Consider the following 27,545-nt stretch of genomic DNA (forward strand, 5'->3'; position numbering starts at 1 on the left):
GAGTTGGGATCTGAAGGATGGCAGCAGTCCTACTCCCTTCAGCTGGAAGTCAAGATAGGTAACCTTCTACAAAGTTGGGCTTTCTTAGCCTTCTGTAGCCCAAGTTCTGTAACTCTTGTAGCAGTCCCTTAGTGGCCCTTTTATAACCTATTTTCCCAGGAAACCTCTGATGGAAAGGCAGAAGGTCAGCACTAAGTCTCTCATCAACCAGGGTTAGCTAATTTTTAAATCTTTGGGGCAACCTGGTCCATGTAAGTCTTTCCCTGTAACCTCCCACTGGGCCTGTCCATTTAAAAGCACAGACGGGGCTGAAGAGATGGCTCAGAGGTTAAGAGCACCGACTGCTCTTCCAGAGGTCCTGAGTTCAATTCCCAGCAACCACATGGTGGCTCACAACCATCTGTTATTTATTTATTTTGGTTTTTTGAGACACGGTTTCTCTGTGTAGCTTTGGAGCCTAGCCTGGCACTCACTCTGTAGACCAGGCTGGCCTCGAACTCACAGATCCGCCTGCCTCTGCCTTTCGAGTGCTGGGATTAAAGGCGTGAGCCACCAGCGCCAGGCAATAAATAAAATCTTAAAAAATATATATATTTAAAAAAAAAAAGCACAGATGGTATGGTGATTTGAATAGAAGTGGCTCTCAATTGACTCATGTGTGTGAATCCTTTGCCCATAGGGAGTGTCACTATTAGGAGGTGTGGACTTGTGGAGTAGGTGTGGCTTTGTTGGAGGAAGTGTGTCCTTGTGGAGGCAGGCTTTGAGGTCATATAAGCTTGAAGGAACCGGCTTCCCTTTTGGCAGCCATAATGGTCAAACATGTGCTTCTATGACCTTGACCTAGACACTAGAAAGTCAGATGCCTGTCTCGTGACAAGGAACCAATCAGAAGTTAGCTGGTGGCGCTATGCTTTATGGCTCTGGGTGTGCTTTACGGACAAGCGCACAGCAATGACGTAGAGAGCATAGCAACCACCCTGGGAGGGCCTATGAGCCATAACAACCAGTTGACCAATCAACACAGGGCAAGCCCTCCAAGCCTGGAAGCACACCAATCGTAAGCCTGTGCGTACCCCTAGACACTCCCCTTACGCTGCCCTATAAGATCTTTTGGGAGACCCAAGGAGCCATCTTTTCTAGCCGTCCGCCATGGCGGGTGGGTGAAAGACCCGAGCTAACATGGGGTTAGTTCGTTAAATTACAATAAAGCCTCGTGCAGTTTGCAGCAAGCTCTCGAATCCGCCTGGTGATTGGGGTGACCGCGAACCTGGCCTGAGACCCCGGATACTTGAGTTTTCGGGGGTCTAACAAACTCAGGTCTGGCCAGTGGGACTCAGACTCCTTCTGCTGCCTGTGGATCAAAATGTAGAACTCTCAGCTCCTTCTCCAGCATCATGTCTGCCTGCATGCCACCATGTTTCCTGCCATGAAGATAATTGACTAAACCTCTAAAACTGTAAGCCAGCTACAATTAAATGTTTTCCTTTATAAGAGTTGTGGTGGCCATGGTGTCTCTTCACAGCAACAGAACTCCTAAGACAGATGGGTTGACTCACCTCTGCCAATGGGAGGCTGAAGAATGCATCTTTCAGGTCCAAGGCAGTGCACACCTGTTTCTTTGAAAGAATCAGACCCTTGAGAATCAGAGGTCCCAGGCTGCGTCATAGTCAGGAAAGGCATATTCCAGGATGACTTGTTAGGTATTAGGATGCCTGTGTCTTCAAGCCAGGCAATATGGACTGCATCTTCCCCTTGTTTCAGGAGTTTTGGGGTATGGTCTGGACAAAGGTATCTGAACTGGCTAGTTGAACAATTGTAGGAGCTTGGTCCTGGGAGGTGGTTTTTCCTGACAGAGGGTAAGAGACCAAAATTTGTTGGGTAAAATTTGTAAGTCTAACTGCATTTCATCATCAGAGAAGGTGAGAGTGCTTTCCAGTTTATGCAAAAGGTCTTGTTGAAATCAGTTCTCTATTGTTAAACACCCTTTGAGCTACCCCAGCAACTGGGACCTACTTACAGCTTTATATGTTTCAACTTTCATAACTTTTTAAATATTTGGGGCCAACTGGTAATAAAGGACATCTTTTTAGCAGTTGTCTTTAATCCTTTTTAAAAGGACCTACTGAAAATTGTTTAAAGTCCCCTTGGTCAATGTTAGACAGAAGGGAAAATCTGTTCTGTACAGGCTGCGAGGCTTGGCAACAATTCCCCTACCCAGCCTTGGGGTGGTTTTTCTACTTTTTTCCCCCAGAGAATGGTGGGTTTTGAGTTTTCCAATTACAAAGATCACTAATTAAAAGACATAAATCATGAAAGAGAAAGAAGTGGAACTTTCTCTTTTCCTCTGGGCTCAGCTCAGGAGAGCTTTCCCCCTTCTTGGGGCTGCTTAGAGCAGGCAGGAGCAGAGGGGATGCTCACCTGGAGGACTGTTCCTCCCTGTGTGCATTCTGCTTAGACGGCAGGAGCCCTGGGAGAGAGGCCCAGCTCCTCCTAACCTCCACCCAGGGACCAACCCTGACCGTGAGTAGGAATCAAGCAATGAAGCAATCAAGTGCACGATGATGTCGCATGCCTTTAATCCCAGCACTTGGGGGGCAGAGGCAGGCCGATCTCTGGGAGTTCAAGGCCAGCCTGGTTACAGAGCAAGTTCCAGGACAGAGAAAACTACACAGAGAACCCCTATCTCAAAGAATCCAAAAACAAACAAACAAACAGACCAAAACACAAAACAAAACAAAGCAAAAAACAAGCAAGTGCTCCTGCTGCTGGAATGGGACAGGTGAGATTTGGGGGGTTTCTCTGGGTGACCTGGCAGAACCAAAAGGATTCAGGCCTCCAACAGAAAGGAGCACAGGTCTTAAGCTAGGTCAATGGGGGTGGGTCTCACATTAGAGAAAGCCACTGGTCAATACAAGGAAACAAAACTGACAGAAACACATAGAAAGACACACAGCCTCAGACACACACACAGTAGAAATGACCAGAGGTGGCCACCACACACTCGTGTATCTGAACAGGCAGACAGATTCAGTTTTACATGGATCCTGGACTGTAGCAGTATCCTGCTGGACTGGCAATGCAGGGATATCAACTAGCCCTAACCACACACCTGACCTTGCTCTGGAGAGCTAGTACCTAGCCTAATCCATTCTTTGACTGACCAGATGCCTTTTGTTCCCCTATGTGAACTTTGTTGGGAATTTTCCAAAGAAGACAAAGACCTATGCAAAACTTGGTTCAGGAAACCCAGAAAACTGTGGTAGCTATGAATCGAGACTCTGCACATGGCATTATCTTTTTGGAAGCCTCATTCATGTTAGTTGTTCTGAGCATATGGTAATCAACTGGCTAAAGTGTAAATATTGAGAAAAATAAAAATGTCCTGGGCATAGGAAATGTACTTCAGTTCCATGAAGCTGAGGTCCCTTGCAGCTGCAACAACTAAATTCATTCTTAAAGTGTCTCTGAATTTTCTTTTGACAGGCCCTTGTAAACCCACACATAAGCCACATCCGAGACACTGGACACTGGATCTGATTCCTCGCCGACCTCTCCTGTGTGTTCAAACAGAAGGCTCTTTAGCCAGACTTACCTCCAGAGGTGAGAGACCAGGTGACTTTCTAATTAGTTTCCTTTGGGGTGGAGGAAGCACCCCTCTGAAGCACTAGGCAGCAACTGAGCAGAGGGAGCCTTGGGGGCCTGGAACATCGCAGGTTGTTTGCTCCCTTAGAGTCCCCTGGACACTACACTCTTCCTCACTCCAAGAGGCCCTCATGAAACCCCCAGCATTTCAGTCTGGTCTCTGGGAATCTTGGTAGGACCTCCAGAAGTGTTATGGGGTGCTCACAGAGAAGACTGCTCAGACATGGGTTTAAGCCAATAGGTGTTCAGGATCCCAGGGTAGTCCCAAGCCTTTCTCAAGGTGATCTTTTATGCACAAAACCAAGCCCTGGGTTAACATACTTCAGTTAACAAGAACAGTTAGCCAGAAGCAGAATTACCAGAGCCAAATAGCAAGGTTAGTACATTTAAAGACTTTCCCAGAACTATGGACTTTGATGGATTAGGTCTTTGTTTTCATTTTTGTCAGGTGGTGATGTCTACAAGCTGAGTTTTACAGCCGGACATAAAGTTAGTTGTACTAGGGCCTACTAAGGTCTGAGGCCCTGTTATAATACTCATATATGGGCATGAATACGCACACAGACACACACATGGAAAGAGAGAGACAGACAGGCAGACAGGAGAGAGGGGGGGAGAACAATTTAACTACACATTCATTTAGCAAAACATTAATAGTAGATGCTCCCAGAGGACCTTGGACTTTCCTAACCAAAAGCTTTTAACCAGTTCCACAGTGCCAGGCATGTATTCCTGTTTCGAGGTATCCACATTTAAGGACTTTCTCAGAACTATAAACGTCAATAGATTAGGACAGTGGTTCTCAACCTTCCTAATTCTGTGACCCTTATTGTTGGTGGTCCCTCCCCCCCCAAACAGGCTACATAAAGGGATGTAAATATTCTGTGAAATTGTCATGTTCAACAGAATATGAAAGCCTATCTGTGAGTGCCTAGGAATTCCAGGTTAAATTTTCCTTTATTTGAGCCTGTTTTCAAGTCCATGTCATTTCATTTTTGCATTGTAGGTATTTCATCTATGATTCTATTTCTTTCATCACGCTCACTCTCTACTCAGGCCCACTCACTAACAATCCCTTTAATAAGCACTTGCTGAATGAACTGAAGATACTATTGGGAAAACTACTTGGGTGCCAAATAAAGCTACACTCCTTATGTATTCCACTTGAAACAATATGTACTAATAGTTAACCTACCATCCATATGTAAATGCTGCCAACTGTCCAGATACTGTTCTTTAAAGCTACTCTACTGCAATCCTCAGTCCGGGATACAATTTAGAACCATGCACATTTTGCTGTCATGCTCCTTTAGTCTTCTTTAGTCCTCAGTTTTTCAGGACTCTCTGTAGTTGATCCAGTGTTTTCTCCTGAGATTTGGCCATGTACCTTTTTTTAGGTCCTGAGGATGAGACCCAGGACCTCAAGAATGCTACACAAGAGCTCTCTGTCACTTCATAACACCCCAGCCACAAAGAAGTGATGCCTGCTGTCCTCAGTGTATCTTATTGGGAGGCATTTGATCTCTGCTTGACCTATGGAAAAAGATGTTGACATTGATCACTTTGATTTAATTTGTTCTGCTCAGCCAAGACTTTATAGCATACTGGTTTTGCATTATGATGACTAATTGGTGAAAGACATGTCTGTGTAAACATCCTGTTTAGTTTCTGCCATGTTTACTACTTGGCATTTTACTCAAAGGCAAGGTTGGAAGTTTGCCTTGTCCCCATTTACTGTTTTCTTTCTTTCCCACAAGTGTTTTAGTTATTTTCGTGTATGTGAGTATTTTGCCGGCACGTTATGTCTGTGTACCATATGCATGCTTGGTGCCCATGGAGGCCAGAGAGGGCATCAGATCTCCTGGAACTGGAGTTACACACAGCTGTGAGCTGCCATTCGTGGGTGCTAGGATTTGAACCCAGGTCCTCTGGAAGAGCAGCCATTGCTCTTAACCACTGAGCCATCTCTCCAGCTTCTGTGTGTATGTTTTGAGGCAGTATCTCATGCTGTAGCCCAGCTGGCCTTGGACTCACACCTCTATTGCCTCAGCCTCCCAAGTCCTAGGATTATAGTCACCACAGGCAATTTTTACTCACTTCTCTGTGTTTGTGTGTGTATTTACATATATATGAGTGTGTGTTCATGTGGGTGTGGTTTCATGTGCACTAGCACGTGTGTTCATGTAGCCAGAGGTCAACCTCTGGCTCCTTTAGGAGCTAGCTCCCTGATTATTTTTAACTAGGGGAATCAATCATAGGATGATTTTTAGGAGTCACTTCTCTCCTTCCACCATGAGTTTTAAGCACTAAACTCAGTTCTTCAGGCTTATTTAGCAAGTATTTTTGCTGGCTGGGCCATCTCACCATCTCTTATTCTCAGTGAGACCAGACACCAGCTAGCCAGCAAACCCCAGAGATCAGCCTTTCTCTGCTTCCTTAGTGCTGGTGTAACAAGCAAGAGCCACTATCTCTGGCTTTTTACACGGCTGCTGAAGAATAAAGTCACTATTGGTGAGCCATTTCCCTGGCTCCTTTATTTGCCTCTCCGTGTCATTAAAAATTCATGGATTTTCTTGCTGGTTCCTGGCTGCTGGAAGGTAAGCCATTCTGTTCCATCACACTCTCCCTGCCATAACAGACTGGAACCTCTGAAACAAAAATAGATTTACTCTGTCCTACTAGAAGACGAGCCAACCACAGCACAAGGGAGAGAAGGGACTATCCTGAATCAGGGGAGCATCAGGGAGTAGAAAAGAAAAGGGGGCTGGAGGGATAGCTGCTTGATTAAGAGCACTGTCAGCTTTCCCTGAAGACTTGAGTTCAGTTCTCAGCACTTAAATGTAGCAGCTCACAACTCCCTGTAACTCCAGTTCCAGGGACTCTGATGCCTTCTTCTGGTCCCCCATAGGCACTGCACGTAAGCCATATACAGAAAAACATGCAGGCAAACATCCATACACATAGATTTTGTTGTTGTTTTGTTTTGTTTTGTTTTTCAACAGGGTTTCTCTGTATACTTCTGGCTGTCCTGGAACCCTATCTGGCTGGCCTGAAACTCAGAGATCTGCCTGCCTCTGCCTCCCCAGTACTGAATTTAAAGGCATGTACCACTAACTGCCTGGAATAACATGAGTTTTGAGAGGAGAGAGAGCGAGAGAGGAGAGGAGAAGAGAGGAGAGGAGAGGAGAGGAGAGGAAGAAGAGGAGAGAGAGAGAGAGAGAGAGAGAGAGAGAGAGAGAGAGAGAGAGAGAGAGAACAAACTGCCTTAGCTGCCAGCAATGGATTGTGCCAGTCCTTTGTGATAGCACAGCCACAACAGACTTGTCTCTTTACAAAACAGTGGCCTCCATTGTTCACATGTGCTAAGAATCTGGATGAATGACAACATGCAAGGGAGGCACAGGGGGAAAGCCCCAGTGAGTCAGACAATGCAGGAAGGGACCCGCTCTCCTGACTGTTGAAACACAAGGTGTTTCGTGGATAAGATGTAAGCGCTAAGTGGTAGTACTCTGATGGTGGCTGGGAAGAGCACTCCACGTGCAGCTGAGAAGACTGCAACCCCTCCATGAACCTGAGATGATAAGGAAGGAGACCTCCAGGACAAATGGGCAGTGGGAGGAGAAAATAAAATCACCGTACAGAAGTGAAGCTGGAGCTGGTGGCTGCAAGAATGGTCCAGGGTGCTAACTTGAGGCAAGTGCAGAAGCCTGAGCTGCAGATTTCTGCTTATGTCATTACTTCATGTCAGAAAACCCTGATTTGGAACAGTTCAGTCAGATTCTAGAATAGAGTAAAGGGTCACCACTTTGCTACACTCTGAGACACGACATCTGAGGGCCAGGCCACTGCTGGCCTCATACTGGGAGCAAACGTGCCAAGTACTTCCACACTAATGCACTAAAGCGTATATCACTCAGTAGATGGAAACCAGGACCCAGGTCCTAGCAGCTGGACTAGCCAACAGCGTGTAAGTATCACAGTACGACCCCAAGAAACCAGGGGCTTCAGTACTCTCACTGCCTGGAGTACTCCAATGATTAGGATGGCCAGAAGTCCCCGGAAGGATTCTGAGGCACCAAAGTACCTCCAGCAAGCCACTCCACTGTGCCGAGGGGCCCCTGTCCAGCACAGCTATCCAGGGGACAAATGGGCACTCTCAGATCTTGTCCTGACTCAGCATGTTAAAAATATACTGGGGTCAAGGGTTCTCACAAGAATGTGACAGGAGAGAAAGGACAACAACTAAAGCTACATCAAGACTAAAATGGGAAAGAAGTCCATTTGTAGAGGAAGACCCAAAGCCTTTCCTTACTCTGGCATCATGAACAGAGCATGAGAAAAACAAAGCCACTTAAAGCCACTGAAAGACAAACAGGAAGAGTGGGCTGTAAAAGACCATACACCCGCACACCAGACACTTTTTAGGTTCTTTGCTCAGCTTATTGGGCCATTTCTATTCTTGGGGGTGGCTTTTCTTTCTTTCTTTTTATTATTTTTTAAATTTTATTATTTATGTATTTTTTTAGGCATGAGTGCTCTGCATATATGCTTGATGGCAGAAGAGGGGATTATATCCCATTATAGATGGTTGTAAGCCACCATGCGGTTGCTGGGAATTGAACTCAGGATCTTTGGAAGAGTAGCCCATGCTCTTACCTGCTGAGCCATCTCTCCAGCCCAGTTTTTTTCTTTAAAAAAAAAAAATTATGTGTATGGGTATTTTTCCTGGAAGAATGTCTAGTCACTATGTTCATGCAACACCCACAGAGACCAGAAGAGGGTGCCAGATCCCCTGAAACTGGAGTTGGAGAAGGTTGCAAGTCACTATGAAACCTGGGTTCTCTGGTGCAGTGTTGACAGCTGAGCCATCTCTTCAGCCCCGTTTTCCCCTTTCTTTCTTTCCCTTTTTTAAATTTTATTTTATTTTTGAGACAGAGTTTCTCTGTGTAGCACAGCTGTCCTAGAATTAGCTTTGTAGACCAGGCTCACCTACCATTGCCAGGCCAGTTTTCCCCTTTCTTGATAAACTAATTCTGTTCCCTGTCTAGTTTAAAAGACATGACTTTTTCCTCCATTTCCTAGCAGCTTCTGAGGTTTTCAACTAACCTGTACTGCTCTCCTCTTAAACTCTAATACTATTGTCCTTATGTTTGAGTCCATTTCTAAATTCTTTTATTGAGACTAAGGAACCCCCAAAAGAACTGTAGTTTTCCCCAGGAACAAAAGCAGTGGTGTATACTGATAGTTCCCTCAGGTCCTCCACAGGTGGAGCTAGAGTCTGATAATGGAAGAACTCTGGGGAGAGCGTGCAATCTCATCTGTCATATGGCGTTTGGGCTCTCAAGCTGTCAATTGGAAGCCGAAAGCCATCCGGTGCAGGATACTTCAAGACGATGTGCTAGCCCCGTTGTTTCCAGAATGAGGTTTGTCTGCTGTGCCCACTCTGTGTGACATCGCATCTGCACAGCTTTGTAGCAGCTGCATGGCTGAGCCACTTACCTGCGTCGAGGACTGCTGCACTGGAGTAATATTTGTTACATATTCAAAGTTAAGACATCGAATTTTCTCTTCATTTACTTTTTATATATAATAAGTGTGCTTGCTACTGTAGGAAAATCCCTCATTGGTCACCAGCTCAGTATCTAATTATACTCTTAAAATAAAAAAAAATTACCATGTATTTATTAAGTGTGTCCTGTACACAAGTGAAGGTCAGGGGACAATTGTGAGTCCCTGGAGATTGGAGTAGGGTGGACAGGCTGGGTAGCAAGCATCCTTCCCCACCTAGCCATCTCATTGCCTCCAATTAGTTATACTCTTATTATCTTTATTTTGATAATGAAATTTCACGGATTTGGTTGGTAGAGTCTTCAAAGCTCCAGTGTCATTTTACACATTCCCATCCATCAGCACCGTCTTTTTTTTTTTTTTTTTTTTAAGTGAGAAGATTTATTAGAAAGAGGGGTTGGGGAGAAGAGCCAGAAAGAGCCATCAGCACCGTCTTTATATTCTAGTACAAGGCGTTCCAAGGCGGTGTCTCTAGAACTGGCTTTTTCATCACAGCGGCTCTTCCCCCTCCCACACTTTTACTGTTGTTTAGCAACATAGTCAGTCTCATGCTCGAAAACGACACTGAAATTCTGACCCACTACTCGAGTGAATGCGGAGATTGCTGGCGCGTACGCACACGTTTTGTGCGATGTTAGGAATCGAACCCACGACCTCAAGAAGGAGACGCAAACACTCCATCCACTGAACTCCCTTCTCCTCCCCACGCTCTAGGAAACACTACCAAAAGGCCGGAAGTCCTCTGCTTCCTGCCAGGGCGGAACTGAGGAGCTATGCACCTGGCCCGAGCTCGGCGCGGCACACCAACCTTTTCCGGCTGTAACCGGAAGTCGCTCTGGCAGAGGCGGCTCTGCGTCAGGTGACAAAAGTCCGGGTGGGCGGGGCCGGAGGTTCAATCTTTCTGACTGACGAGTCTCTAAGACTGGCTTGGCCGCTGTGGGACAGAGAGGGACTGGTGGCGTCGCCGGCGCTCGCACTGCTGCGGCAGGTACGTGACGAGCTGGGGCGGCGGGCCCGGGAGGCGTGGGACCCCTTCCGGGACTCGGGGAGTAAGGCACCTGAAACCCGGAGCCCGGGACAGCATGCCTGACTCTGCCCGGGTCCCAGAAGGAAAGTCAGGCCGGCGTCCTTGGGTACAGATTGGGCAAACCGAGGCCCCAGAAAGGAGGAGGGCGCGCGTGAGCTCCCCTTCCAGACAGGGGCACACCCTGACTCCCTCTCTACCTCGGGTGCGGGGCCGCCTCCCCCGGAGGTAATGGTTTGGCCGAGAGGAGAGGTGCGGAGTTTGGTGAACAGATTTGGGGTGAAGGTAGGAGACCTGGATTCGAGTTCGCCGCCTACGGCTAATTGTGCGTTCTAGGCCAAGTCCCCTACCTCACGGAGCCTAGTCCCCACACTTGTAAAACCAGGCACCGCTTCTCAAAACGCGGTCCTCAAACCACCTGCCCTGAAATCCTCTGGGATGCCGGCTTCCCAGCCCTGGACTCCTGCGACAGCTGGTTTCGAATCTGGGTTTGGAACCTAGGAAACCTTATTTTGAACGTTCTCCTCGGGACTCCTGTACCCACCGCTGTTTGAAGCCGGTTCTGAAGTGCTCTCGCTGTGAATGCGGGATTCGCTTGGAGGCAGCGGGAGCCGGCTCGGTTCTTTGAAACATCCATCAGTCTAGCCTAGGAAAGACCACCAGAAGAGACTATGTATCTTTAAAAACTGGCCGGGGGCGTGGCGCACGTTGGTTATGTCAAAGAGGACTCCCACTTAACCTCTGGGGCTGAAAGAAGTACAACCAGGATTATAGGTGGGTTCTACGGGAAGACAAATTGTGCTTAATATTAAGAATTTAATGGAAGAATCATCAGAGTTGACCATTGATGGGATTGACTTGTCTCCTTGTGAAAGAAGGTGTACAGGTATTAGATGGAGGTCCTTTCCAACTTGAAAGTCCCTTATTCTGAGTAGTTATTGTGAATCTTATCTTTCCATTGCTAACTCTGCTCTCACAGTGTATGTGACATTCCTGTTTGAAACAGCATAACATGGGTGTCAGGATGTCTTCAAACTCCTTTTGTAGTTCAGGTTGTCCTTGAACTCACGATCTCCTGCCTCGGTCTCAGAGTGCTGGGATTCCACATTACTTAGTACCATTATGTCTATTGAATGTGAAATTTCTTTTGTCTTCCTTTCTTTTCTTGACCCTCCTCCCTAGCCGACATCTCCAGTAAATAAGACCAGCACACTTAATCTTATGTCATCTTTTCCTGGTTGCCATGTTCACTACCCTTCTTTTCAAGGACTTTGGAATGACCCAATATCTGATAAAGATGTGGGCAATGTTTATTGTATTGATAGACAGTGATCCATTCCATTGGTTAGTGTTTTTTTTTTTTGCTTTATTTATTTATTTATTTATTTATTTATTTACTTATTTTATTAGTCAGGGTCTCAGTTGATAGCCCAGGCTGTGATCCTTGTGCCTCAGCCTCCCAAATGCTGTGTTACATCTGACATTATAATTTGTTTTCTAAGAACAATTTTGAAAGCCTCTGAAGACTGTGAACTAACTAACATTTGGCCTCTCTCTCTCTCTCTCTCTCTCTCTCTCTCTCTCTCTCTCTCTCTCTCTCTCTCTCCTTTTCCAGAGTTTTATGTAGCCCAGGCTGACTTCAGAATCAGGGTCTTCCTGCCTCAGCCTCCCAAATGCTGGGGTTGCTTGTGTTCCCCCAGGGCTCTGCTTGCCAGTGAACTCTGAACCACAGAGTTTTTTGTGTCAGGCTTCTCCATAGTTTATAAACTGAGCCTTAATATTCTCTCCAACAGTGTGTGTATAGATGTGAGAGAATTTTTGCAGTTTGTAAGCTGGCTATCCATCTAGCATATATAACCAACACTTTTATGGTCCTGGCTTGCCAGTACATTCTGGCTTGCCAGATGATCCTTCAAGCATACCCATAGTTTTCTAATCTAACATTCGATTTCCTTATTTTGTATTTTACCAAACACTAAGTAGATCACTTTTCCATCGCCTGTTAGAGCACTTAATGTTTATGCTGCTGGGTGTGGTGACCGATGCCTTTATTCTCAGTACTCCAGCACTCGGGAGTCAAGTTCCAGGACACCCAGGGCTGTCACACATACACACACACACACACACACACACACACACACACACACACACACACACACACACAGTGCTTATGTTGTCTTTTGAAGCAGAGATTCCATATTATGATCCAATTCTGCTGACACTTCTTCCACAAAACAAAAGGTTAGGGTTGAACCAAAAGTTCCTGCCTGTTTTCCTGTTGTTTATGTTTCTCAAAAAAAAAAATTTAAAAAGTGTAAAATGTTCATTCAGTTGTTACATGACATTCAAGACTATGTGGCTTTAGACTCAGATGCCATCTCAGTGTCGAGGAAAATGCTCTTAATTAGTTGGAGTTTTTAAAACTTGATTTGGGAGTTTCTTTTTTTTTCCTCTCTCTCTCTCTCTCTCTCTCTCTCTCTCTCTCTCTCTCTCTCTCTCTCTCTCTCTCTCTCTCTCTTTTAAGATTATTTATTATGTATACAGTGTTCTGTCCGCATGTGTCCCTGCAGGCCAGAAGAGGGCACCAGATCTCATTATGGATGGTTGTGAGCCATCATGTGGTTGCTGGGAATTGAACTCAGGATCTCTGGAAGAGCAGTCAGTGCTCTTAACTTCTGAGCCATCTCTCCAGCCCCCAGGAGTTTCTTTTTAAAGTGATATCAGATTGATGCTTTAGTAAGTGTATTCTACTGGCCACTGTCTAACGCCTGTGAGAAGAAATCTGATGGTAAAAAAATAAGTTTGGGAAAAGCTACTAACCATTATCTTTTATTAGTGTCTTAATGTAAGACCACATTAAAGGCACTGAGAGGTCTCAGAATAAAAATTCGGGCTTATAATAAGCTAGCATAATTAACATGTTTTGCTTGCTTAGTGTTACCAACTTATTTGGTATGAAACCTCTGTTTTTAAATCCCTAATACAGAGCCTTGATTTATAATAGCCAAACTTTCTCTCCTGCTTCTGCTTTCCAAGTACTGAGATTACTAGCGTATGCTACCACAGAGGGTTATTTTTATGTATTTTTTAATTGAAACACACATTGAAAAATCCTGACCTAAAAACTTTGGCCTATAGGCCAAATCTAGCCCAATGGGTGTTTTTTTGCATAGCCTCTGAGCTAAGAATGACTTTTTTTTTAACCCCTCTCCTGCTTAGGCTGGTCCAATTGCTGATATGTATTGTTATACTTGTCTGGCTTCTAAGTTTCTTGTGTTTGGGGGCTGTATATGTGTGAAGGTATTTGTTTGCTGTCTGATTTAGTTATTTATTTACTTATTACCTACTTTTTTATTTTGAAACAGAGTCTCTGGCAGAACCTAGAGCTCAGCTGGCTGGTTAGCAAGCTCCCAGGATCTACCTGTCTCTTCTCCCAATCCTCAGTGCCAAGGTTACAGATAAGTGTCGCCTTACCCAGCTTTTATATGAGTGCTAGGAATCTGACCTCAGGTCTTAATACTTGTGCAGCAGCACTTACCAACTAAGCCATGTCCCCAGTCCTAGCTTTTATATTTCTAAGTGGGGAACTAAATCTAAGAATAATCCCAGCACTTGAGGCAGGGGGATCTCTGTGAGTACAAGGCCAGTCTGTTTTTGAGTTTCAGGACAGCCAGAACTACATGGTGAAACCCTGTCTCAAAATCACAAAACCAACCAACTAAACAAAATACCATATATACATATACGTACATAAGATAGGGTTATCGTATTATGTTATTGATTTATATTTCCCTCATGACCGATAGTATTGTAGGTTTTTTACATTTTTTTATTCATTTGTTTGTGTGTGTGTGTGTGTGTGTGTCTGTGTGTGTGTGTGTGTCTGTGTGTATCTGTGTGTGTCTGTGTATGTCTGTGTCTGTGTGTATGTGTGTCTGTGTCTGTGTGTCTGTGTATGTGTGTCTGTGTATGTGTCTCTGTGTGTATGTACGTGTACACACATACATGTGCCAAGATGGATGTGTGGAGGTCAGAAGATAACTTGGAGGTATCAGTTCTCTCCTACCATTTGGGTTTATGGGGATTGAACTCAAGTTTTTAGGCCTCACACCAAATACCCTTACCTACTAAGCTGCTCATCGACCCATTCATCTCTACATTTTATTGGGAGAATATTCATTCAGTTCCTTTACCCATTCTGTAATTGAGTTATTTGTCCACATATACAATTTTGGATATCAATATTCAGAGTGTTTGTAATCTGACAGCCCTGGAAGTAACTGAGAATGAACCGAATGGCACAATGGAGACATGCCAATAACTTCCTTATCTGAAGGAAGTTTGATTTGGGTATCTATAGGCATTTTTTTTTGTCTTTTTTTTTTTTTTTTCTTTTTGGTGTTTTCAAGTCAGAGTTTCTCTGTTTAACAGTCCTGTCTGACCTGGAACTCACTTTGTAGACCAGACTGGCCTTGAGCTCAAAGAGATCTGCCTGCCTTCATCTTCCTAGTGTCAGGATTAAAGGCGTGCACCACCACTGCCTGGCAATGTGGACATTCTAAAGCATAGAATAAAGATGTTCATTTTAGACTGCTGATCATGCAGAGTTTGGCGCAACCCCAGCCACTGCTGATTTGAGCAACCTTGTTCCTGTGAAAGAGGTACTATTTATGCCCAGAAAAATAGCATCATCCAAAATGTGGTGAGCATGTGTCGATCCTTGTGTCTGTCACAGGCAGCGAGGACGGGGTGAATGGTGTTGTGAAGTACTTAGGACAGATGTAGGCTTGGGGTTCCAGAACTGCTGGCTCACCATGCTGCTTCTGACTCCATATCCTTTGGCTATATCCATACCATCATGAATATTAAAACAAATACCCTAATCATTTAAATTATTAAAGATTACTTACTTTGGAAATTTTAGAGAAGTATCCCTCTTACCCACCTTGTCATCCCTGTATCATATAAAGAGAACCTTTGTTGGAGTTGCTCTTATTTCCTTGTTTCTTGTCACTGGGTACAACACAGGTGTGTGTGTCTTTGTGTGTGTCTGTGTGTCTGAGCAGGTGAAAGAGAGAGGGTTGGTGTGCATGCCAAGTGTACATGTGGACATCAGAGAACACAACTTCAAGTGTCGGTCCTCTCCTTAACACCTTGTTTGAGGCAGGGTCTGTTTTGTTTTCCACTGTGTGTGTCAGGCTAGGTGGCCCATGAGTTTTCAAAAATCCTCCAGTCTTTTCTTTGTAAGAGCGTTAGGCTTATGGACACTTTTGTTACAGTGTCTGGTCTTCCATGAATTCTGGGGAGTCAAACATGGGTTGTCATGCTAGTTTTTACTCTACCAGCTGTTCCTTAGAAGTGGGTTTGTAAAGACAGACAGCTCTTTGAATATGAAAGTGGATCCAAGATACATTGCAGTATGAGGAAATTTGTTACTGTTATATAAAAGTTAAATTCAGACTTAGCCATAGACTCCTTGGGGCCAGGAAAAAGGTCTTGTCAGGCTTTCTTTTCTTTTCTTTTTAATCATTGAGCCTAGTTGGCATTTTCTAAATGGTAGTAAACACAACTGGTAGAGGAAGCTTTAGGGTGCAAACCTGATTTGTAAGAGTTGATGTTGCAGATTTTCTGAGTGCTGCCTGGCTTTATATTGCATATGTATACATATGCCTCTGTGTGTGTGTGTGTGTGTGTGTGTGTGTGTGTGTGTGTGTGTGTGTGTTGGGGGAGGGGTTCTGGGAATTTAACCTGGGTCCTCATGCACCCAAAGCAAGCACTACCAACTGATTTGTTCCTCATGCCTGGTTTTATTGTTTTTGATCACAGTTCCTCTTCAAGAACTCCTATTGAATGAAGAAATGAGATCATTATTTTGTCATTATTTTGTGTGGTATTAAACTCTTAGAAAGTTTTTTCCTTAATTAGTTAATTCTTGTCAACTCTATTCATTCTCCTTTAATAGTTTAGAATATTTTAGAGGCCTTTAGCTCAACCTCAGGGAAAATCTGAATTAATGAGGTTCTACTGACTTGCATGAAAGTAGAAGCAAAACACTCCTTGTCTTACAAACTTTTCTCGTAGCAAGCAGAGAGCAGGAGCTCTCTCCTGTTTACAGGTGAGGGACACTGGCTAAGTGAATGGCAAAGATGAGCCTCAGCCCAAGTTTTCTGGCTCTAAATGCTTTTTTTTAATTGTTTTACTGCAAAGTGACAGCCCCTTAAGTGGGATCTTTCCCAAACTGAAGAGCTTTTCTCTAGTGCAGCATTGCTCAGTTATATTGATTTGAGTTAAAATTGCCGAATTCCTATTCATTCACATACAGTATTTGATACCCTTTCCTTATCAGGTTTGCTGCTGAACTTAGGATTTGGGTCTTACAAGAGTGTACAATAAACTCCATAGTTAGTCTTCCCTGTGAGTGCACACACATACACACACACATACACAAATCACAAATGACAGTCTGACAACCTGGACTGTTTTCTGGTTGTATCCATGAAATCCCTGTTGTCTGACCCCTGTACTTACCCCTTTCTATTTCTGAGTCTGGACCGAGGCTGGGAGTGTAGCTCAGTGGGAGTACTTGTCTACCTTTGTGAAGCCTGGGTTCCATCCCTAGCACCTCCCACCCCTACCAAAAGAGTTTGGAGCAACAATTGAAAAACAAGGAGTGAGTTAGCTATATAATACAGTTCTAGGTCTCAAAACAACCACTGCTCTTGTAGGATACTGATTTTCTAAAATTTTAGTTGAATAGATTGTCTTGTATTGAGTTGTACAGTTTGTGTGCTCTTGGACATCAGCTTTGACAAACCATTCACATGAAGTGTTCCTTGTGTGCCAAGCCTTGTGCTGAGTAATGAGTAATGTATCTGGAAGCTGGGACAGACTTGAGGAAACACCCAAGTACACGTCACTGAGGTACCATCTTTTACACATGTGACTTGGGGTTGGGAAGCTTTATCACTGACTGGCTCAGTGACCAACCAAATGACCTAACTACTCTGGGCCTAATTTAATATCCCAGGAGATGCTAACAGTTTTGTAGTAATGTTTGCCTCAAGGCGGGCTGTGAAGATTAAATGAAATAATTCATATGGAAAAGATGAGCATGGAGTTAGTGGAAGTTATGGTAAGAGTGCAACAACTCTTCAACACTTCGGATAGAAATCTTGTTTCTCTGGGTCAAACTGTATCCCATACTGGATTTCCTGTCAGTATATAGTCAGTTGTCCAGTCTCCCTTCAAGAGCAATGTTCATTCAGAAAGGGAACTTGTGACTCATGTGGCAATGTAACCACCTGCTGATTTCATTGCTCTGTAGTGGGTGTAAACAGTACTGTTCTCTGAACTCAGAGTCCTTTCCTGAATGGAGTCCCTTTACTGTTTTCTCTGTGACTGTGACAGCTATCTTGTACAGGAGGCAGTGACCCATTCTGCAGACAAGCACAGAGAGGAGATAACTTGTGCAAAGTTACAAAGTAAGTGAGGACTGAAATTCAAATGCCTCTGTGGCATGCTGTTTATGAAACTGTATTTATTTATTTTTAAAATACTAGGATTGAACACAGGACCTGTCTCATGCTGTGCAAGCTCTCTACCACTGAGCTGTTCTGCAGTTTTTTGTTTTTTTTTTTTTCCTTTCAATTAAAAAAAAAAAAATGTTTGGGGCCTAGAGAGATGGCTTGGCAATTAAGAACACCTGATCTTGCAGAGAACCTGGGTTTGATTCCCAGAACTCACATGGTGGCTCACAACCTAGTCCTAGGGGATCCTCTTTTGCTCTCTTTGAGCCCCAGGCATACATGTGGTATAAGGACATATGTGCAGACAAAACACTCATAAAATGAATCTAAAAAATATGTGTATGGGTATTGTCTTAGTTAGGGTTTCTATTTCTGTGATAAAATACCTCAGCCAAAAGCAACTTGGGAAGAAGGGGTTTATTTCAGCTTGTAACTCTCAGGTCACACTCTATCACTGAGGGAAGTCAGGGCAAGAGCTCAAGCAGGGCAGGAACCTGGAATTAGAAACTGAAGCAGGAACCATAGAGGAGTGTGCTTACTGGCTTGATCAGCCTGTTTTCTTACACCATTCAGGACCACTTGCCCAGGACTGGTACTGGCCCCCACCCCTGTAGGCTGGGCATCCATACCAATATTCAAGGAATGTCCTACAGACTTGCCCACAGGCCAGTCTGGTTGGGAACATCTTTTCAATTGAGGTTCCCTCCTCTTTTTTTTTTATTTTTATTTTATTTTTTGAGACAGTTTCTCTGTGTATCCCTGTCTGGGAACTGTCTCTGTAGACCACGCTGGCCTCTCAGAGGTCCACCTGACTCTGCCTCCCTAGTGCTGGAATTAAAGGCTTGCACCACCACTGCCTAGCTAAGATTCCCTGTTCTTAAATGACTCTAGCTTGTGTCAAGTTGACAAAATACTAGTCAGTGAAAGGTGTTTTGTGTGTGAAAGGGTGTGTGTGTGCATGCCCATGTACACTGGGACTAGAGGAGGCAGGAAGAGGGTGTCAGATCCCCTGGAACTGGAGTTACAGATGGTTGTGAGCTGCTGTGCAGAGATACTGGTAGCTAGACCCAGGTTCTCTGGAAGAGCAGCCAGTGCTCTTAGCCAGTGAGCCACCTCTCTAGCCCCCCTTTTTTATCTTTTTGTTTGGTTGTTTTGTTTTTGTTTTTCAAGACAGGGTTTCTCTGTAACAGAGTCTCACCAAGAGAAACGCCATTTGAATTAAGAATATTGGAAGAAAATATGAAAAAGCCAGAGCTGTCTCTGGATTCCCTTCTCAAATTTGACTTGTACTTGCAAAATTGATAAAACTGATGTATTTCTTGCATCTGTCATAGTGCATGGATCCTGATAACTAATGAAGGAAACAGTGAATTTCATTTTAAATCTTTCTAAACTAAAAAGGTACTCTACTTTTCATTTGAAAGTATACATTCTCTTTTGAAAACAAAGACATAGCATTGTCAAGGATTTGAAGATAAAGCACTTTTGCATATTTATTAGGAATACAAACTAGTACATTATTTCTGGAGGGTGTTTGTTAAAATGACAAATACACACACCCTTTGACTCTAGTTCTACTTCTAGGGTTTATCCTAAAGACATAATCTAGTACCTTTGGTCTCTAGGTCAGAGAACAAGGTGACTGAGTTCCAGGGGTGGGAGAGTCTTTTCTTTTTGAGCATCTGAAGGTATTAAAAATAAATCATTAAGGGGCTGGAGCACCAGCTGCTTTTCCAGAGGACCTGAGTTCAATTCCCAGCACCCACATGTTGGCTAACAACTATCTGTAACTCCAGTTCCCTCTTGTGGTCTCTAAGGACACTGCATGTTCATGGTGCACAGACATACATATAGGCAAAACAAGCACATATAAAATAAATTTTTTTTAAAGATTTATTTATTATTTATACGGTGTTTTGCCTGCATGTATGCTTGTACACCAGAAGAGGACACCAGATCTCATCATAGATGGTTGTGAGCCACCATCTGGTTGCTGGGAATTGAACTCAGAACCTCTGGAAGAGCAGCCAGTGCTCTTAACCTTGGAGCCATCTCTCCAGACCCAATAAAATGTTGTTGTTGTTGTTTAATGAAAACGGAATAGAAATTAAAATTAAAAATGAGCTGACCCTAGTAGCACAGACCTGTGATCCCAGCTACTTGGGAGGCAGAGCCAGGAAGATCTCAAGTTTAAGGTCTGTCTAGGCTCCAGAATGAGTTCAAGATTGGTCTATACAACTTAGACTGACTCTGTCTCAGGAAATAAAATAAAATAACTGTGTGCATGGTGGCCTAAGTCTGTAATTCCAACACTTGGGACACAGAGGCAAGAAAATTACCAAGAGCTCTAGTAAAATACAGGTTATAAAGTGACTCTGAGCTGGGCGGTGGTGGCGCTCACCTTTAATCCCAGTACTCGGGAGGCAAAGTTTGAGACCAGCCTGGTCTACAAGAGCTAGTTCCAGGACAGCCTCCAAAGCCACAGAAAAACCCTGTCTTGAAAAACCAAAAAAAAAAAAAAAAAAGTGACTCTGTCTCAAAACAGTGACATATTAAATATTAAAAAGGAACTCGCTCTGTAAATCAGGCTGGCAAGAAACCCTCTCTCGGAAAACAAAACAAAACAAAATGTTAAAAAGGATGGGGATGTGTTGCAGTGGTAGAGCACTTTCTCAGTGTGTGTGGTCCTAGGTTTAATTACCAAAACAGGGTGAAAGGAAGTGTGTGTGTGTGTGTGTGTGTGTGTGTGTGTGTGTGTGTGTGTGTGTGTGTAAGTGCTAAAATGTCACCAGATGTAGTAGCTCATGCCTTTAATCCTAAGCAAGCAGATCTCTGTAAGAGATTTAGTTTGGCCTATGTAGTAGTGAGTTCCAGGACAGCCAAATCTACATAGTGATACCTGTCTCAAAAAACAAAACAAAACAATCCTAAAATTTCTAAGAGAAATATACTAAGACTCATTCACAATTTTATGTGAATGATTCTTAGTCTGCTTGCTTTTTGTCCTCTGTTGAAATATGAAGTTATAGGACTTTAAACGACTCCCTGTTTTTCTGAATATTAATATGTGGGCTGTCAAAATGGGCTGTCAATGGGTAAAGATGCCTACTGCCTAGCCTGATGACCTGTATTCAGTCCTCAGGTCCCATACGATTGGAGGAGAAAATGCTGACCTACACAAGTCATTTGTGGCAGGTATACACATACACACACAAAATTGAATAACTGTAATAAAAGGTTTAAATATAGTATTTATTGTGGACAAAGCAGAAAGTACGAATGGAGGCGGGGTGGGGGACGGGACACAACCCTGTGGCAGTCATGATGACTTCAGCTGGTAAAGATATCTTCTCCGGGCCTAATGGCCTGAATTCAGATCCCCCAACGTGCATGTGGTGAAAGGAAAGTACTGACTTCTAAAAGTTGTTTTCCAATTTCCCCCTGTATGCCTTGTCATGGTCTCTCTCTCACACACACACACAAAATAAGTAAAACTGCAATTTAAAAATTTTTTAACTGGCTGTAGTGGTATACTTCTTTTATTCTAGCCTCATTGGGAGGCAGAGATGGGTGGAGCTCTGAGCTCAAGACTAGCCAGTGACCTGTTTCAAAATTTTTTTTGAGATTTTGTTTTTATCTTATATGTATGAGTATTTGCCTAAGTGTATCTGTGCACATGTGTGCAAGCACTGGATCTCCTGAGCCAATATGTGGGTGCTGGGACTTGAACCAGGGTCTTCTGAAATAGCAACCAGTGCTTTTAATACCTGAACCATCCTCCCAAAACAATTTTTTAAAGTTTAAGAATTCTGACCATAATTCTGCTTTCCATAGACCACCACAAATAATATCTTTTTTACATGGTTTTCACCTCTTGTGGCCATAGAATATGTTCAACTTTGTAAACAGGGTGTTTGGGGGTTTTATCTTGAGACAGGGTCTCATGTAGGGAGCATCTGGCCTCAAACTTGTTTTTGTAGTTGAGGATGATCTTGAAAAAAAAATTATAATGCACCTTTCTAAGAGCTGTGAGGTTACAGGCATATGGCACTATGTTTGACTTTGTATACCATTATGTTTTATGAGAAACAGTTTTGTTCAGGCTGGCCTCAGACTCGTGCTTCTGCCTCCCAAGTGCTGAGTTTATAGGTTTGCACTTCCACATCAGCTCTTTGTATACAAATTTGTATCTTGCTTTTTTTCACTTAACATTATGTTATGTAAGTAAAATTCTCATGTAAGTGAAATTTCTGTGGAAGTATAATCTGTGTGTAACAGACTGGAAGGGCTGGGAATTCATCTCAGGGGCAGAGTACTTTTTTCCATGTATGACACCCTGCCCTAGGTCAGTGACCCTGGGTGAAGCCCAGTGTCACATAATAAAATTGTGTGTGTGTGTGTGTGTGTGTGTGTGTGTGTGTGTGTGTGTGTGTACTTGCATGTGGAGGCCAGAGAACAACCTAGGTGTGTGTGTGTGTGTGTGTGTGTGTGTGTGTGTGTGTGTGTGTGTGTGTGTATACTTGCATGTGGAGGCCAGAGAACAACCTAGGTGTCATTCTTGGGAATACTGTTCACCTCCTTTGAGACAGAGACTCTCATTAACTGGAACTCTCCAAGTAGGCTATACTAACTGGCCAGAGAGCCTCAGGGATCCTTCTGCTTTGAGTTTCTTGGTTCAGGGATTACATTTGTGTGGCACCACCATGCCCAGCATTTTTACATGGTTTCTAGGGATCAAACTAAAGTCCTTATATTTGTGAGCAAATATCAATTGAGATATCTCCCCTAGACATTCCTCATGTCAGGGGGGGAAATGTGATGGGTTGGCTCTGGTGGCACATACTTATAATCCTAGTACTCAAGAGGCAAAGACAGGAGCATCACTGCAAGCTCCAGGTAAACCACAAAACAAAATCAAAGATAGTGTAATGGATAGTGTTGTATCACATAGTATAATCTACATACATCCAAATCTACCATGTGGATGTCCCAGTCCACTTGTCTAGGGAGTTGGAATAAGCTGGATAGGGAGAGAATCATTAAAATAATTTTGGAAGGTTGGGTGGGGAGTTCAGGATATAGACCCCAGTTTAGAATATGAGCAAGCAGGCCAAGGCTGAAGGGCTCTGGGGAGGGGCTTCCTCCCTGTTCTTTCTTAGCTCTTGCTGCCTTCCTTACTATTCCCCGGGCTCCTTCTACACTGAATTTGGCACAGTCAATTGTCCACCTGTCTGTTGTGCTGTGTTTGTATCCTCTGTCCTCACACACTCTGTATACCTGTCAGTGCCAAGCAGACTGGGCTGCTTTGTTGGGTTACTTGTCATTGTCACCCTTAGGCTGAAACCTTTATCTCTGTATCCTGAATGTCTGGCAAATAATGGGATATTTTAAAATAAATCTTAGAAGGTAGGGGAGGTTGAGTAAATAGGGAGATTACAAGGTAGCAAAGACCAGGACCAGTGCAGTCCCCAGAAAAAGAAGCTATCTGCCCAGCCTTCTTTGTCCTCCTAAACCTAAAAGATCATTCAAGTCTTTGGTACTGTATTTGGGGCCAGGCCTCTGGAGGACTAGCCTTGGGACTTAAACACCATTTAGACTCTTGAACTTTACAGCTGGTTAATGTGCGTCCCAAGTTCCACTCAACCTACTTATTTCTTCCCACTGCAGCCTTCTGTGAGTGTGACGTAGACATTCTTGGAATGCAAGTCTCATCTGTCTCCATGTGGTCCATCAGCAGCCTAAGCATCAGTGTAGACAGGCTCAGACATGCCAAGGCTCCTCGAAGAGAGCTCCCATGTGAACAAGTACGTGCCACAGGAACAAGCCCTTTGCTGGGAACATGTCCAGATTTGTAATTTTCATAATGAAAATTGGCATCTTTTTTTGATATCTCTGTACACCTTGGCCTGGAAACTTTAGAGTTAAAAAGGGGTATAGGAGCTGGAATATAGTCAGTTGCAGAGAGCCTGTCTGGCATGTCCAACACCTGGGTTTTGTCCTCAGAAACTATGGGGGTGGAGCATTAAAAAGGAGCATATAAGCCAGGCATGGTGGTACACGCCTTTAATTCCAGCACTTGGGAGGCAGAGACAGACTGATCTCTGACTGAGTTTGAGGCCAGCCTGGTCTACAGAATGAGTTCCAGGACAATCAGGTCTATACAGAGAAATGCTGTCTTGGGAGAAGAAAAGGAGCACATAAGACAGATGGATTCCAAATGCCTAAAGTTCTGTAGAACCTAAGAATTGAACACAAGAATGGGAGTCAGTTCATTGATGATTGCTGCAAGGATAGTCAACTAACTCTTATATTCTCTCACTGTCCAGGGCAAGTGAACCAAAGAATCGAGGGTGCTGTCTCGGTCACCTTTAAGCTTTACATTCTTGAAGCACCACTTGTGTCACCCTAGACCTCTCACGTTGAGAAATTTTTTTTTTTTTAAGACTAGGTGTGTACTTGTTTACCAAATGACTATTTTATACCATTTATATCTCATTATATCTCAGAGTGAAGACTGGTCTGAGATCTCAACAGAGTTGCCTCCATCCCAGTTAGTTTTATTTTTCTTTTCTTTTTTAAATGGTACAGGGTGTCTCTGTCTAGTCTAGGCTTTGAATTCACTATGTGTTGCAAACTGACTTCTTAACTTGTGATTCTCCTGCCTCAGTCCCCCAGATACTGAGATTATAAGCATGGGCCACCTCATCTGGCCACCACCCCAATATAGCTGACATCTCTGCAGTGCCTGAAGGTTGTACATTCTGAAGAATAGATTATTTTCCATCCTTCTCAAGAACTGTGTTATGCTGATGTTGCTGCTTGCTTTTAGTAGAGTTCTCCCCCTTTTAGAACTGGATTTCTGAAACTCTGTCTAACAGAAAGAATCATTTTAGGGCATGGAAAATGTTATGAGAAGGGCCAGGGAGTCAAGTATCTTGGGAAAAGGTTGTCTTAATTGCATGACCAAATACAACTTAGGGCAAACAAAGACTGTGCATTTCATCTCATAAAGCTACATGTTAACGAGGTAGCATATAAGAATGTAGTTGATGCCAGGCTGGTCTCCATAGTAAGTTCCAGAACTATAAAATGAGACCCTGTCTCAAAGAATGTAGAGTGATGGGACTGGAGAGATGAGTGGTTAAGAGGACTGGCCTCTCTTCCAAGGATCTAGGTTTGATTCCCTACCACCCACATGGCAGCTCATGCCTTCTGTCCTATGCAGGCACCAGGTTCGGTTCCCAGCACCCATACTTACTGACTATAAGAATGTAAAGTGTGCTGATGATTGTGTTGGAAAGTCTGAATTTGGCACTGGAAGGCAGCCTGGCCTAAGGCAAGTCCTTTAACCTCCCTGGCGTCATGCTCTTAACTGTAAAATGGAGTAAGGATCAGAAGCAGTGATAGGTCTAAAACTGGAATGTGCTCCAGGTGAAGAGTAATGAATGGCTGGGTACAGTGGCACATCCTTTAGTCCAGCACAGAGGAAGTTGAAGTAGAGGATCACCTAAGCCCAGAAGTTCAAGACCAGCCCCAATGAGGTTGCTGTGTTGGTGAGGTCAGAGTCTCTAGGTTCTGTAGGGACCAGGATTGATTTTAGTAGCTCAGCAATGCTTAGGCCCTATCTCTTCCTCCTCCTCCTCCTCCTCCTCCTCCTCCTCCTCCTCCTCCTCCTCCTCCTCCTCCTCTTCCTCTTCCTCCTCCTCCTCCTGTTCCTCCTCCTCTTTGATTTTTTGAGACAGCGTTTCTCTGTATTGTTTTGGAGGCTGTCCTGGAACTTGCTCTGTAGACCAGGCTGGCCTCGAACTCCTGAGTGCTGGGATTTAAGTCGTGCAACACCAACACCCGGCCCTATTTCCTTCTTACTTTGTCTGGTATGTGGCCAACCAGGACCGATATTATCTGGCCACTGCCCCAGTCATGCAGGACCCATGAGGCTGTGGCCACATTCCTTTGTTCTATAGGTACTCAGTAGATAGCCCCAAAGGGATGCTACTCCCCTCTTCTTGTACATGGGGTTAGGGAGGAGGTAGAGGAGAGGTGAGGCTTCAGAGATGAGTATGTGGCTTTGGAACCCAGAATTGCAGAGGACTTTGTGAGCAGCCAGCCAGCCTGGCAGTTGATCAAAACCAGTCATGCATGCTTATACCCACTCATTCAGCAGTTATCTGAGTGCCTACTGGGGTTGAGGCCCAGGGAAGGGAATTAGAATAAGAGTGATGTGATCTGTTCAGAGGTGGCATGTATAAGCCTGTCCCAGTATCTGACCTGCTGCATGGCTGCTACATCCTGCAAACTCTGAGCTGGGCTGTTACTGTCTCCTGACTATTCCTACCAGAACACCTACCTTTACCCCAGTTTTTCCTATATACCTGTAAGTGGTAGATTGAGCTGTGCAGAACCTTGTTGGATCCAGGTAGAATGTGTTCATCATAAGTGGTACATATGTGACAATAGCCCACACTCCCACTTTGGTTTCCCTTCCAGATCACTGATCTTGGTAGACCTGTATTTACTTTTCAGGGTACAAAAGAAATTAATTGTTTATTTTATTGAGATAAGATCTCATGAAACCTGAGTTGACCTCAAACTTACTGTATAGCCAAGAATGACCTTGAATTTCTGATCCACCTGCTTCTACCTTCTAAGTTCTGAGATTATAGGTGTGTCCCACTATGCCTGATTTTAGGTGGTGCTGGAAATGAAACCGTGTGTGTGTGGGGGGGGGGTTGTTTTGTTTTGTTTGGAGGCTGTCTTAGAACTCGCTCTTGTCTTGTAGACCAGGCTAGTCTCAAACTCACAGAGATCTGCCTTCCTCTACCTCCCAAGTGCTGGGATTAAAGGTGTGTGCCACCACTGCCCAGCGAAACCCAGTGTTTTATGCTTGCTTGGCAGACATTCTGCCAACTGGGCTACACCCCCAGCTCCAGAGAAAAGAAATTTAAACCATGGCCAATCAGTAGTAGAGTCACAGCTTGAATTTAGAGCTTTTTCAGGATTGGGAAAATGTAGATATTATGGGTACTGCTATACTGGTCTGATTTCAAGAATAATAAAAAAATGTGACACAAAGGCTCTTGAGAAATGGCCCAATGGGAGCTGGAGAGATGGCTCAGAGGTTAAGAGCACTGACTGTTCTTCCAGAGGTCCTGAGTTCAATTCCCAGCAACCACATGGTGGCTCACAACCACCTTGAATGAGATCTGGTACCCTCTGCTGGCATGCAGGCAGAAGACTGTATACACAATAAATAAATAAAATCTTAAAAAAAAAAAAAAAGAAATGGCCCAGTGGCTAAAAGCACTGACTGTTCTTCCAGAGGACCCAGGTTCAATTCCCAGCACCCACATGGCAGCTCACAATTGCTGTTCCAGGGGACCTGACTCCCTTACACAGGCAAAACAATAATGCATAATAATAAATTAATTTTTTTAAAAAGGCCAGGCATTGGTGGTGCAAGCCTTTAATCCCAGCACTTGGCAGGCAGAGGCAGGCAGATCTCTGTGAGTTTGAGACCAGCCTGATCTACAGAGCTAGTTCCAGGACAGCTAGGGCTACAAAAAGCAATCCTGTCTTGGAGGGAAAAAAATAAAAATAAAGCTTAAAAAATTTTTAAAGACACTTCCTAAAATTATGATTTATGTAACAAAAGTAAAATACACACATTTACTTCCTTTTTAAAGTTATTTTAAAAGTAATAACAGGCTTGTTCTAAAACATTAAAATAGGAAAAGAATATAGAAGTTCAAATTTCTTTGTCCTCAAAATACCAGAAGTAATTGATA

The 27,545-nt window shown here is 43.9% G+C and overlaps 1 protein-coding gene and 1 long non-coding RNA gene across 6 annotated transcripts in view; both read left to right on the forward strand.

Annotated features, from left to right (window-relative positions):
* The first annotated feature begins 1,187 nt into the window (after positions 1–1,187).
* Positions 1,188–5,495, forward strand: LOC118239628. Its single transcript, XR_004772280.1, has 3 exons — positions 1,188–1,456; positions 3,484–3,600; positions 5,040–5,495. It is a non-coding gene; the product is annotated as an uncharacterized LOC118239628 (long non-coding RNA).
* A 4,553-nt stretch (positions 5,496–10,048) lies between these two features.
* Rnf185 (ring finger protein 185) overlaps positions 10,049–27,545 on the forward strand; it is a 38,544-nt gene continuing 21,047 nt past the window's right edge. Inside the window, exons 1-3 of one of the 5 annotated variants that reach the window (XM_027387273.2) lie at positions 10,079–10,198; positions 13,600–13,685; positions 23,428–23,564. The gene's annotated coding sequence lies outside the window, so the exon portion shown is untranslated. Of the gene's footprint in view, positions 10,199–13,599; positions 13,686–23,427; positions 23,565–27,545 lie in introns of all 5 variants that reach the window. The other 4 variants (XM_027387274.2, XM_035452396.1, XM_027387275.2 and 1 more) reach the window with 4 other exon arrangements.

This window comes from Cricetulus griseus, assembly GCF_003668045.3.
Source record: "Cricetulus griseus strain 17A/GY chromosome 1 unlocalized genomic scaffold, alternate assembly CriGri-PICRH-1.0 chr1_1, whole genome shotgun sequence".
Classification (NCBI taxonomy): domain Eukaryota; kingdom Metazoa; phylum Chordata; class Mammalia; order Rodentia; family Cricetidae; genus Cricetulus; species Cricetulus griseus.